Source organism: Danio rerio, chromosome 13 (genome assembly GCF_052040795.2).
Source record: "Danio rerio strain M-AB ecotype USA chromosome 13, GRCz13ab, whole genome shotgun sequence".
In the NCBI taxonomy this organism is placed as follows: domain Eukaryota; kingdom Metazoa; phylum Chordata; class Actinopteri; order Cypriniformes; family Danionidae; genus Danio; species Danio rerio.
This window is the reverse complement of record NC_141033.1, coordinates 22,642,453-22,657,133: the sequence shown is the minus strand read 5'-3', so window position 1 is coordinate 22,657,133 and position 14,681 is coordinate 22,642,453. Positions and strand designations below refer to the sequence as shown.

General features: G+C 36.9%; 1 protein-coding gene and 1 long non-coding RNA gene across 3 annotated transcripts in view; both read right to left on the bottom strand.

Annotated features, from left to right (window-relative positions):
• The window catches only part of atrnl1a (attractin like 1a), a 465,931-nt gene that overhangs the window by 35,800 nt on the left and 415,450 nt on the right, over positions 1-14,681 (bottom strand). The window lies entirely within an intron of this gene.
• On the bottom strand, positions 2,759-7,117 carry LOC147841046 (uncharacterized). The gene is made up of 3 exons (XR_015505906.1): positions 5,457-7,117; positions 3,123-4,009; positions 2,759-3,080 (listed from the first exon to the last, which is right to left on the bottom strand). It is a non-coding gene; the product is annotated as an uncharacterized LOC147841046 (long non-coding RNA).

Here is a 14,681-nt window from a genome sequence, read left to right as displayed (position 1 = left end):
ACAAGTAAATAACAGGGTGAGAGTGTGGTAAAATCTGAAAACGTGGTAAATTTTGCTTTTAAAAAGGCTTTTGCCTTTTCTGCATTGCTTTTTAAAACTGTCATTTGGATTTAGGAATGTGGGTAAGCGGGTCAATCGCTGCTTTTGAAAACACTATTAGTTGGGGTTATGAAAGGAGGATGGTGGGGACAGCGATCACTCAGACAGTCGACAGCTGCCTCTGATGGTTTTACGTGAGAACAGCAGTCGCGACTGGCACTCGCAAATGATATTTGAGATTTGAAAAAAGCAAACACAGCAGCCTATGGTGCATTTACGACAGCAAAAACTGCAAAAAAAAAAACTACCTCCGGAGACATACGTGGCACTCTCCAGAAAAGTATATAGCGATACGTTTTCAGAATGAGCCTGAGTTGCATTAAAACATTAGTAGCGAATCACTTGAGTCGTGTACTGTAGTTTCTAAGGTGGATTCACAATGGATTTATCCTGTTTGTTTAGCCCATAAAATCATCATACTTCATCATGTTTTTCTAACCATTCCTTAAGAATGACTATTGTGTGGCAGAGTAGGAAAAATCCCACTTCTACTTAAAAAAAAAACACGAGTCATGAAGGATGTTTATCTTTTCTGCAATAATATTTAGGTAGGTAACATGTAAATGGCGCGTACATCCACAACTATGTATTAGAAAACTGGACCCTCTTCTACAACTACAAGGTCCAGTTTCGAATTCACCTTGTCCATAGAAGGTGAATTTAATGTTGGACAGGGGTCATAATAGACACTATGATAGATGCTGTGAATGCGACAGTAGCTGTTTCCATCCAACAAGCAAACAAAATTATCACTTCCTGACTAACTGTCGCCAAATATCAACAGGAAAAACGGAATTTGCTGCGGTAGGAGAAGCTGCATCAGTCTTTTCTTAATTCAATAAATGACTTGCGGCTAAGAAGGCAATCCTGACACACAGTGAACGTGCGGTGGCGTTTGAATGCGTGAGACACAGAACACAGATGCTCTTAATTCTGGAGGTAATTAATATTATAAAAATACTGAAAATAGTTAAGGCATTTTAAAATGACAAAAACAACATTTCAGATGTTTTACAATGTGCTCAGCATGCTGGTTTATCTATTCGACCACATTTTCTTTATCACATGATCTCTTTCGCATGCTGGAATTTGTGCGATGAAAGTGTTTCCATCGTAGTTTATACGCATCTTCCCTTGTCAAATAAAAAGTTTATCCTACTCAGATGAGCTTTGAGCACCTGCTTGCTTGTTTGTTTAAAGATTTCAGTGACTTTCAGTGACAATGGAAAGATGACCGGGTAAGAGTGTTTCAAAAACTGCCATAGTTGTGGGTTGCTTTCAGTCAGCAGTGGTGTAAACTGATCAACAATGGTCTAAATTTCTCGTGCAATAGCCAAAAATAAATTGTATGGGTCAAAATGATTCATTTCTCTTGTATGGCAAAAATCAATTGAATATTCCTGTAAAGATCATTCATTCATTCATTTTCTTGTCGGCTTAGTCCCTTTATTAATCCGGGGTCGCCACAGCTGAATGAACCGCCAACTTATCCAGCAAGTTTTTACGCAGCGGATGCCCTTCCAGCCGCAACCCATCTGGGAAACCTGTAAAGATCAAGTTCCATCAATATATTTTTGTAAATATCCTACTGTAAAAGTATCAAATTTTTTGGGGCTTTTTTTAAGCTTACTTTTTACACAATTTTATTTAGAATTAACATAAAAAAAAAAAAAAAAAAAAAAAAAAACTATAGATTGTGGATTTTCCAATAGTTGTGTCTTGGTCAAATCATACCCTAACAAACCATACATCAATGCAAAGCTTATTTGTTCAGCTTTCATATGATGTATAAAATATCATTGAAAATAAAATGGCACTGTTTTGTGGTCCAGAGTCACATACAGTATAACTTACATATAACACATATGAGACATATGCATATGTATGTATAATGCAAGAAAAATGAATATGGATAGAGAGAATAAGAAGACTCTGAAATGATCCAGATGACTATATAAATATGTTCCATGTGTCTCTGTCATACTGTCAAGCAACACAGATGTCTACCCTTCAGAAATCAGGATGTATATACCATATGGATTTTAAAGCATGATCAGTAGCGCTGACAAAACATTCTAGCATAACAGAAAGCAGATACACAATACATTAATAATGGCAACTTGATAAATATTATAAATGTATTGCATTTTCAGCCTTAAAAAGTCTTACATTCCCTCAGTCATTATATATATATATATATATATATATATATATATATATATATATATATATATATATATATATATATATATATATATATATATATATATATATATATATGCATGTGTGTTAAGATTTACTTAATTAATCTGTTATTAATAGTTATTTCAATAATTAAGTAAATATGATACCCAATAAACATATAATGTTACATACAATAGTTGGCATTTCAGTTTTGAGATTTTCAGAGAAAAATCACACAAACATAATGTGTGATAGGAAGTCCATTTTAAACCAAAAAGTAATTTAGTTTAAAACAGCATTTGCTTTCAATTGATTTTGAAAGTCAGTTTACAGAGTAAATGCAATATGGTTTGTCATTCACAAGCTATCCGACTGAATTATTAGCTACATATCTACTGGTCTTGGTGCACTAATATCAGTAAGCAATCGTAACAAACTATCAACCTCGTTTTTTTTTTTTTTTTTTTTTTTTTTTGCAAGACAATTTACTACAAATGTGTTTTTACTAAGATGTGAATGAAAACATAAAGCTCATGGGACCCCTGTATGGTGATGAAGAGGAACTGAAATCACAACATTGATCACAACTGGGGTCGCATGAACACTGTGCCTTTGAGCTAGGCACTTAACCTCTTGCTGCACTAGTGAAACTCTGCAATTAGTGTACTGTAAGTTGTTCTAGATCATAAACTTCTGCTAAATGACATGTAACTGCCTGCTAGATGACAAGCAATTAGAAAGAGTGTGGTCTCAGATAGCATTTGAGTTAACACTATTTACTCTCACGCTCAAAAGAGCTGCATTAGTATACTTCGATTCAGTGAACAAAATAAACAGACATGTAAATCAGTTTAAAAACATTCATCTCAGGTTGCTGTTATTTGAGTCACTGTCGCCTTTCTAAAATCTTAAACTAGTTCTTGATTTCTGGCATCACAAAAGTATTGCTGCACACAGAACTGCAGCTCATTGGATATTTTCTCTCTTTCAGACCACTCTCAGTAACCCTTAAAGGGGATTGTGCACTGAAATCCCAGAAGACCAGTAGTTTCTAATACTTACTCAAATGGTCCTACCTACTGTACAAACAAAGTAAAGAAGTTGCATAAGGCATCCAAAATCATCAGTTTGATACCACTAGCCCTCTGTTGAATGATGTACTATTACATGACTAAAGAAAAAAAAGAGAGATGCTGTTCAAAATTGACATATGTGTGTGATAAGACGTTAAAGACCAAAACAGATAGGCTACTTTGGGCTTTGAGTGTGCACTTAAATGAACAAATATACATAAAAATGTTAAAACGTCAACCTTGGTGTGTTTTTCTAAAAGTAAATAAATGATTATCCATGTAAATATGTGCTTCAGGACTTAAAGCATTGTTGTCATTGAATGATTATCAAACAACAAAAGAAAGTTCATTCAAAAGGTGAATTTTTTTTTCCAGTTGATTGCTTGACTGAGTTGCTGTATAGGTAATCATTTTAGCCAAATTGTTTTTTTTTTCTAAAAAAAACTAAAGTAAAACTAAAGTAAAACTGATTGATTGATTGATTGATTGATTGATTGATTGATTGATTGATTGATTTAAAATCCTAGAACCCTAAAAATTAGCGATGTCCAGATCAGATCACTTGATTGGAAATCGGGCCTGATCATGCGGTTTCAGACTCGATCGGAATCAGACCTTACCTCCCGATCAGGACTCAAATATATATGTATTTACTAGGGATGGGAAGATTAACCGATATGTATCGATACGCGGTCATGCGCGTGCACGATGCGAGTGCATCGGTTGAGCAGCAGAGGATGAATGAAATTTTGGAAGCAAATCGAGATGCATCGGTTTTTGCGAGATGCATCGATTTTTCCGAGATACAGCTTATATTTTTAATATAGAATGTATTTTTTATTTATTAACAAGTGTTGTCAACCTGTTTTTGGTGCATAATTTAATCGACCTACATAAAGTAAGCCTTAGCAACGGATTTGCGGATGTGTACACTCACACTACAACTCAGTGTATCAGGTGTGCGGATGAAGCTAGTGGAGCGCCCTCAGAAAGCGCGAGAAGCAAAACAAACATTTTATTCCCCACTGAGTTTTAAATCTAAAGTATGGCAACAATTATGGATTTAAGGATGGACGACATGACAGGACAGATGCAATTTGCAAAATGTGCCGCGCATCTGTAAAATACGCGGGCAGTACGACTAATCTGATTTCTCACTTGAAGCGGCGCCTCGGTGTTGTTGTGAAAGCATCTTCCAGTGTTTCTGCATCCCCGGCTTTCGCACTGCTTCAACCAGCTTCAAAAGTGGTGAGAAAAGCATTGCAAGTTTTTTTTTCCGTGCGCAACAGTTCTGCTCGCTCTACGCCAATAACGAATGCTATTGCATTGTTCATCTGCAAAGATATTCAGCCTAGTGTCACGGAGAACGAAGGTTTTAAACACCTCCTCCTGTTAATTTTTATTTAATAATAATAATAATAATATTAATAATAATAATGATAAAAATAATTGGGTGTCACGGTGGCACAGTGGGTAGTTTGACCACCTCACAGCAAGAAGATTGCTGGTTTGTTATATTTTTATTAGCCTGTTGTTTACAGTGACAGTGATGTTTCAACGCAGCATAACACTGCTAGTTCACCACCTTAAGTTTTGAATAATCAGTGGCAAAATATATCTTTGTAAAACTTGTTTTCATAGTTGAAAAGTTAAATCACAATTCTTGTTGTGCAATCCTAAACCTTTATGTTGAAAGAGTGCAAATATATATATATTTTAATATATATTGCACTTATACATTCTGTTTATCTTGAAAATAGTTAAATAATATGTGCTATATGTTCTAAAATGGCCCTCTACTGTAAACTGACACTCTGGCTCTGAGAGAAGAGCCAGTTTGTAAAAAAGTCTTGGTTTTGCTTGGTTAATAAATAATCAAACTCATTCAATGGCACAGCATCCTCTTTCACATCATCTCATAAACTTGATTTAATTAGTTAGTGCTGAAATATCGCATCGTATCGTGATATGGGTGTGAATCGTATCGTGTTGCATCGCAATATGTCACAAATGTATCGCTAATATATCGGATCATATTCTTTGTATCGAGATGCGTATCGGATCGGCATTATAGCTTAGATGCCCAACCCTAGTATTTACAGTATATATAACTATATTCTGATTATTTTTAACACATCTACAGTTATGCCTCTTTCTTGACTTCACACAAAAACAGCAACGTGTGCGGCATAACATCACTTTGTTGCGACGGTTGGGTTTAGGGTTTGGGTAGGGATAGACATAAAAAATTTCATATATTGGGTACTTTAATAAATAATATAAACAATTCTTGATAAATTCTGGCCACAACAATGTCTGATCTAGCAAGAAACTGTGAGATATATAAACTTGTGATTGCAAGAGCAGAAGAATTTATGTTATTTATTACTTGATCGGGGAAACATGGTGGCACAGTATGTAGTGCTTTCGCCTCACAGCAAGAAGCTCCCTGGTTCGAGCCTTGGCTGGCTCAGTTGGCATTTCTGTCGTGGGTTTCCTCCGGGTACTCCGGTTTTCCCCTTAAGTCCAAAGACATGCGGTACAGGTGGATTGGGTAGCCAAAAGCATCCGCTGCGTAAAACATTTGCTGGATAAGTAAGCGGTTCATTCCGCTGTGGTGACCTCAGATTAATAAAGGGACAAAGCCGAAAAGAAAATGAATAAATGAACAAATTACTTGATCGTTCAAGCTACCTCACAAAAGGGCTCTGTTAGCTAACAGAGATGTTGAATGTTAAAATAAGGTGTATTAAATAAAAAATAAAGAACATCCTGGATCTGTTTCTAGATTTTTCTTTATAATTATTATTTTCTTATGTATTATAGAAGTATTGGATCGGGTTTCGCTATTGGTATATACTCCAAATCAAATGACTCAGACTCGGACTTGAGCGCAAAAACACCTGATCAGGACATAGAAATCAACCTTCAAATTCACTTACATTGACAAATTCCTTCAAAATCACTTTAATATGCTCATTTTATGTTAAAACAATAGAATCCATTTATTATTTGAATTTTTAAAATCTGAATGCAACTATCTGCAATTTATCTTTACAATATTATTTAAATATAAAGCTGAAAACATCCAGTTATTTGAAAAATAAATGTTCTTCAACATTAGTGTTCTCTGTATAGTCACTTTTTTTGATGTTTTTGTGCTTGCTGAACAAAAAGTGACAATTTCTTACAAATCAAACAGCTTCTTGCTTCAGTAAGTATATTTATTCAGTTTTAAGATGATTGACATTAGTAACTGAGGGCCATCATACTAGACACTTCATACCTTTGTGATGCCCTTTCCAGATCAGATTCTGTGTTTTCTACTTAAATTAAAGTCTCTCTGCCCTTTAGAAAGATCTTCACATTCTCCTCTCTATCTACATTTTGAGCATATTTTCAGAAAGAGAAGAACATGCTTGGTTCATATAGATTAATTGCTGTTTACAAGCAAACACTCATGAGATTTAGGCTTTTTTACATTTCCATCAGCATAGGGAGCTCATGAATAAAACCACCACAGATTATATAATGGGGCACATGAGACCCTACTTCTGCATTACTCCTCTACAAACTGCATGCTTGTGGAATGACATTTGAGGAATTGCAACCTGTGTACTACTTATACACGTGTCTAAAAACTTTCAAAGGTTGAGCCCCATCTACTACTAAAACAAAAGAAAAACAGCATAGATTCGGTAAGCTTCAAAACCGAAATCAAATCTAATTGAATGGAAATGCGGGCACTGTGTCCATAACAGGGTGCGGGGGGGGGGGGGGGGGGTTGTTATCTGTACGAAGAAAACGTGAGGTACAGTTCATCCTGTCAAATGCACACCACATGACAGCAACTACTCAAACGCTAACAACCTTGTAAAGGTGTTGCTGTCCTTTCTGGAGGAGATTCACCATTCAGACCAAGTTGTGAATTACTGCTGAAGACCAGCACGATCTGATGAGGCACTATTCAGTGGATGATAATGTGTAGAAAAGCCTTAAAAAAAGGTTGGTGTTGTGATCTCACTCCTTTTAAGTGCGCATTAGCTTAGGCAACCTGAAACAATGCTGATTTAGTTTGATTCGAAACTTATAAGGTGGTTGTTGTTCAAGTTTATTGGTGATTTCAAATATGTAATGTAATAGTAAGCTTTGCAAACAGTTTTGGAGAATTTGATGTTTCCCCATTCAACCAGGATGCCCAAGAGGCATTTCAAAGATGGGCGCGGAGTGAAATGACTTGCCTTAAAGGGACTTTGGTTTCATTTCACTTTTGTCCAGTCCAGTGCTGAGTCCATTCCAACCGCTTGAAGCAGTTTGTTGGTGTGTTACTATGGTTATTGTCTAATTATGTAATTTTTTTTAAAATTTCTTCAGAGTTTACAGCATCTCTTTTACAGTTAATGCTGCTAACTTGCATGCTTCAGGTTATATCAATTTAAAGATTCCAGAACAGGATGCAGCACAATCTCAGTACTCATACTTGTTTTTGTCAGCTCACAAATGTTTTTATTTCAACATGTTCTTGCAAAGAAGGTCGCTGGGTCGCTGGTTTGAACCTCGGCTCAGTTGGCGTTTCTGTGTGGAGTTTGCATGTTCTCCCTGCATTCGCGTGGGTTTCCTCCGAGTGCTCTGGTTTCCCCCACAGTCCAAAGACATGTGGTACAGGTGAATTGGGTAGGCAAAATTGTCTGTAGTGTATGAGTGTGTGTGTGAATGTTTGTGTGGATGTTTCCCAGAGATGGGTTGCGGCTGGAAGGGCATCCGCTGCGAAAAAACTTGCTGGATAAGTTGGCAGTTCATTTCGCTGTGGCAACCCCGGATTAATAAAGGGACTAAGCCGACAAGAAAATGAATGAAATGAATGTTCTTGCAATGCAACACATAGGCTGAATGCATGTAACAATGTCTGAATGGAGTTTGCATGTTCTTCCAATGTTCGAGTGGGTTTCCTTCAGGTGCTCCAGTTTCCCAGACATGTACTGTAGGTGTATTGGGTAGACTAAAAAAATGTCCGTTGTGTATGTGTGTGAATGGGTGTGTATGGATGTTTCCCAGCAATGGGTTGCAGCTGGAAGGGCATCCGCTGCGTAAAACATATGCTGGATAAGTTGGCAATTCATTCCACTGTGGCGACTCCAGATTAATAAAGAGACTAAGCTGAAAATAAAATAAATGAATGAATAAGTCTAGCACTGTCGTCTCACAGCAAGAAGGTCGCTGGTTCAAGTCCCAGCTAAACAGCGGCATTTCTGTGTGGAGTTGCATGTTCTCCCTGTATTGGCATTGGGTTTCCTCTGCACCCAAAGACATGTGGTATATAAGTGAATTGGATAAACTAAACTGGCCGTAGTGCATGTGGGAGTTTATGGATGTTTCCCAGTACTAGGATGCAGCTAGAATGGGAATTCACTGTGTAAAATATATGCTGGATAGGTTGGTTATTCATTCCATTGTGGCGATCGCTGATAAATAAAGGGACTTTTTTTTCCAAAGGAAAATAAATGAATGAAAAGTCTAAAGTCAAAGTACACATGGAAGAATTTTTGAAATGACAGCAGCAAAAGTTAACGAGCTGTAATAATTACCATTATTCAAAAATACAAGTCTAGATTAAAACTTTAAGACAGAAATTAGAAAACAGCCTTGAAAATATCTTTTTTATACTGTGAAATTTCTTTTATGCTGATGTATTTTATTTAAGTGTTACAATTAGGGATTTTTTTAAAACTTAAAATCATGACTGATTTGTTCACCTTTTGCATAGACCATTGCTTTGTACTCCATAATGGAGTATAAGATAACAAACAGGTAAGATTTCCAAAGTTTAATCTAAAATCAATATTTCTTGTAGCCATAATTATTTATATGTTCAATTGATTTGTAACAAAGGGTCAAACTGTACTCTATACCTTAAATGATAGCCTAGTAAAGTACTATCAATAGTATTTATGTGGATAAAACACTGTACAAAAAAAAATCCGTAAATAAACAGTTTTCTATATTTTGTGATTTGTTTTTGTTTTTTTCTGCTTTATTATAAGCGGATGTTTTGTTATTACATATTATGTAACAGATTTAATTATATATGTATATAAATGTAAATAAAAGTCCCTTTGTTAAATTGCAAAGTGTTCAACATCAAAATTCAACAAAGGTTAAATCAAGGTACCATAATGAACCATGAATTAATAGAAAACATCTGTGAATTACAACATAGGGAAAATGTTAATTAACTGATATTTTTCTCAGTCTATATGTCACTATTCACTTTAGGTGTTTTACTATAAAATAAAAAAAAATAAAAAAAAACTTTATTTCTGAGTGTGTACAGACATTATATAAGCCAGAAAGTACTCCAGCAAGAACTCACATTACCGGCCATTTAAATAATGTTCTGGTAAGATCAATCAAGGTTGAATCTTGCACATGATTAAAGATCTCCATGTAGACTTTAGAGAAAGTGCAATGGCTCCTGAGTTCAGGACTGTGTTGTGTTTCTGTCTCCGCATCAGTAATGTTGTAAAACTGAGCAGACTCCGTCATGTTTGCCTTACGGCGCCAGGCACACTTACTCATACACCTGTCAGTACCATGGGAAACACATTAGCGCAAGTGCGTGTGCTGAGTGGGCCTGACAGAGAGCAAAAATGCTGGAAATGATTGGGAGTCGAGAGGGAGACAAAAAGGCAAACAGGCCATCTGCTGGCAGAGTGAGAGATAGAGAGAGAACCATGAAGAGAGACAGTGAATGTGAGAGAGAAAGGAGAGAAAAGGAGATTAAATGAAATAGAGGGATGCGGGGTGGCTGGCAGGTTATCCGAAGTGTGTCAGAAACACTCTCGCCGGGTGTCTTTCATTCTCCGCCTGCAAGCTACAGTTGTGCTTCTAGTTGCCTTGTGGCTGTGCTTTTCTGCACTGAGTGCCTTTTCAACTGGTGGGTTGCAACTTAAAAATGGGTTGCAGGTCTGTAATATTTAGAGAAAGCTATCTGTTGGTATATCCATTCATCTGGATGACTCTGGGATGAACTGCCTGTCATAAGTCCTCTTTTAAAAAAAATTAATTCAAATCTAATCCCTGTCCAATCTATACATATCTATAAAAGAAGGTTCTTCAGTGGCTTATGGCTCTTATTCATAGAAAAGTAGGAAACCCAGTGTAAGTGCAATATAAAGCCTTTAAAAAATATGTAATGGTTCTCCAGCAATTTGTTGGGCTGGCTACAGTGCAATATAGCATTATATATGCTGCTTTAAAAAATAAAAGCAAAACTAAATAGCACTCGAGGTGGTTCCCCTATGATTACTAGCCAAATAATCTATTTTAATGATATATAGCAGTAGTCCACAACCCCCGGGCCGTGGACCGATACTGTTTTATTTATCATATAAATTTGAACAATCTTTTATTTTGAAAAATCTTTCAGTTACATCTCGGTCACTTGAGTGCCAAAATTTAACCCACAAGCAGCAAAATGAGTAAGAAACAGACATCTTTGAAACGTTTCTTTGCGAAGAGGAAAAGGCCCAGTGAAGGACCCACAAACTACCAATGAGTGGATCCATAACCCATTTGTCAACATATCAGGAGATTCCAGCATGTCTGTGCAAGAAAAATGATTGCTAGAGATCACAAATGACAGACAAACAAATACAGAACACCAAAACAGTGCGGTGCTTTTTAATTTTCTCCATTTGTAAAACAGATGATAGCTAGTCATCCTCTGAGAAAACTTTTATGGTCGCCAAGCAATCTACGTACATCCACCCCCCTTAACACCCCCCACCCTAAACCTTAACCACCCCAAAGAACTGCTGGAAAAATATTACAGAATCTTTATAGGTTATATGTAGCACTTAAAGTGGTTAAAGTTAACCCAGGCTCATTCTGAAAACGTACAACTATATACATTTCTGGAGAGTGGCAAATACGTCCCAGGAGCTACTTTTTTGCAGTTTTTGTTTTCGTGAATGCACCGCTGTGTATGCTTTTTGAGATTTCAAATTTTTCTGGAGTGCTACTCGCACCTGCTGTTTTCATGTAAATCCACCAGAAGTCGTTGTCGACTGACAGACTGACTGACTTACCAATCGACTAACCCACCCTCTTCTTTCCCTAAACTCAACCAATTGTTTTTTTTTAAGCACCGATTGACTGCCCATCCATTTCCCTAAACCCAACAGACAGTTTAAAAAAGCGGTCAGTTAGCAGCGTGAAAAGGAACAGTGTCATGCAGACAAAATGCAGTCATTCGGACTTCTGACTACATAATTCACAATCTCCAGAAATGTATATAGGACTACGTTTTCAGAATGAGTCTATGTTGGTTAAAGTGGTTGTATTTAGCATCATGTTTTTATAAGAGCATGTTATTGTTTAATTCAAAGAGAAACTATATGTTAATAACAAGGAACTGTCCCTCAAATCTGACTGGTTGACTAAAATGTTGTTAAAGAATCATATTGCACATGGTAAATCAGGTCCTGCATGGTGATCAGCTAGGATGGCTCGTCTGGCTTTTCCACCTTGATTAAACATGCGTTCAAATGAGTCTCTGGTGACCATTTGTGTGCAGATTTTGTCGAGACACTTCCATCTTATACCATAATGTTCCATAATGATTACATGTGAGGTTAGTAGAGGAGAGAAGGTAGTCTTTTGTGGCTGTTCAAATGTATGTGACCACATGAATGCCTACACCACATAAACAATCTAATCTAATGCGTTTTATAAAAGTTTACACGTGTATTTAATGTCATCCATATGTGATGTTCACAGAAATGTACCTTCTACAGACAACCATGAGGATAAACAGAATAACATGTCTTGATGTTTAAGTCAATAAGTGCAATAAGTACTGAATGTTTTACATAATTGTGTTGTGATTTTTTTTCTCGATTCTGAGCAAAATGATACATTTTTGTAATGATTCAAAGAAACTCATTAAAATGGCATCCAGTGTATAACAAAGTAAAGTTTCACAAACTAATTTCTAGAGGAGCACCTGTAGGGATGGGTGTTGTTAAGATTTTAATGGTATTACTACTTTTAACGATACCACTTATCGGTTCGGTACTTTAAAGGTTCTCTAATCTGTACTTTTTTTTTTTTATAAAAAAAATGAAAACAATTAACATCACTCTGTTTTATTATTACATTTTTACTGTAAAATAAAACTAAACCAATAACTGTAAAACAAATAAATATATTTTTTTACCTGTAAAAGAATGTTTAAGATTAATTTAGGCTACTGCAGAAAAAAAAATACTGTTTTCCTTGTAACCGAATGTGTGTGTTTATTTAACTATTAAGGCTATATGAAGTTACACAAACTAATTTCGAGAGGAGCACATGATATGATTGACTGCAGCTGGCCGCTTATCTACACTCATTGGCTAGCCAATCGGATTGATCCAAACTCACTATAAGTAACCTAGCTAAGAACTACTCCCTTATCTTCGTTTTCCGAAGAAACCCCCCCTCCACCCCTTCTCCTCCTTTCCTCTTTTGCCGAGGGGAGCTCTCGAGAACACCTGACCTCGTACTCTCCTCACATGCTTTATGGACCTGGCGGGAGCCCTGGGCTCAACTATCTCCGAGCTCAGGGTTCTCTCCTGGGACAGCATGCCAAACCTGCTAACTTGCTAACAAGTTGTCAAACAGTATCTAAGTGTTCTCTTGAAACTAATTTAGGTGATTGACTGCTGGCATAATGATGTGGATGATGTTACATTACCGTTATTAACCAGGCAGTCAAAAACTTTTGATTACTTTTCATTGCAGTTAATGCACTTTTGAAAGATACTTTCACTTCGCTTATACAAGAAAACAACTTTGTCGTTGTCTACTCGGGGAAATACATCTCGTTTGGTTTTCTCCACCACTTCGCAAGTTTACGAGCTGAGTGTGTGCGCGAGTCTGTGTCGTGAGCTATGTGTGTGCGCTTAGGCGAGCCTCCACTAAGCGTGCAAATAGCCAAAACTGTGATGGCTTTTATACTTGACCCGCTTACCGGAAACACAAGCATTTCTCATGTGAGATCGCCTACTGTGCAGATGAATATCAAATATGGCAAATTAGAAAAGGTTGGTCAGTTAAATTATGCTAATGAATAAGTTTATTCAGCAATAATTCTCCAGTACCGATAGCAGTACCGTTAACGTCAGAGCTTATCGATACTTTGGACTTTTATAATGTGGCACCAAAACTGATAAAGTACCCAGTTTCGGGACCCATCCCTAAGCACATATGATTGACTGCGGCTAGTCTCTCATCTTTAATCATTAGTAGGCAATCAAATTGAGCCAAGTCTACTACAAATAGTCCTTCTAGCATTACTCCCTTATCTTCCACCCACCCCATCTTCCCCTTTTCCTCCTTTACCAGGGGCATCTCTCGCAAACTACCTGATTTTGGACTCCCTTACATGCTCATTGACTAGGCGGGAGCCCTGGGGTCAATTATCTCTGAGCTCAGGGTTCACTCCCGGGACAGCATACCAAAGCCAGCTATTATTATCAAGCAATACCTAATGCTGCAGTCACATATGATTTCGCTGGTCAGAGTTTCCCAAGCTTGAACTTTCTAACACAGCAATCTGCGAAACTTGTCAAACGAGTTTGTGTTTCCAGTCTGATGGATTTGCGAGCGAATGAATGGAAGTCTATGAGAAGGAAAGTCCAGTGTGGCCGCAGCTTAAGTGTGAACTCTTGAAACAGTGTTAGGCCCAATCCCAATTCTTTTTTTGTCTGACTTCTGTGTGCAGTCATACTGCTGTTGTAGCTGGTGTATTCTGGGAAATTTTCTTACACCCTTGGTTTTGAGTGTGGTTCTGATATATCAAGGGGTTTCATGGAATATCTAGCCTTCCAATTATCTCTATGCCTTCTAATCTAAAGAGAATTGGGACACCCCTATCCCTTCATGTGAAAGCGCAAAACGAGGGGTAGGAGTAAGGGGAAGAGTTAACTAGTGGAATTGGGATTGGGCTTTAATCTCTCTACTTTGCCACTATTCTTCAAGCTAGGTTTACCCATTTGACACTAAGACATTTCTCTAAATCCAAAACATTTTGATTTTATTTATTTATTTTATTTTTTTAATGAAAAAAAAAAACTGTCACCAATGTGGCACAAACACACCTACTTTAACAATAGGTAAACAAAGTTATACAAAGACAATGTGAAACATGATGGCTATAGATACCAACTGAAGACACCACATGGCAAAAACAGAACAAACAATGAACACAGACAAGACTCAAACATTCAATGAAAAACATGATACAGTAAATAAAAGAAGTACAAAACAAAAACAAACCCAAAC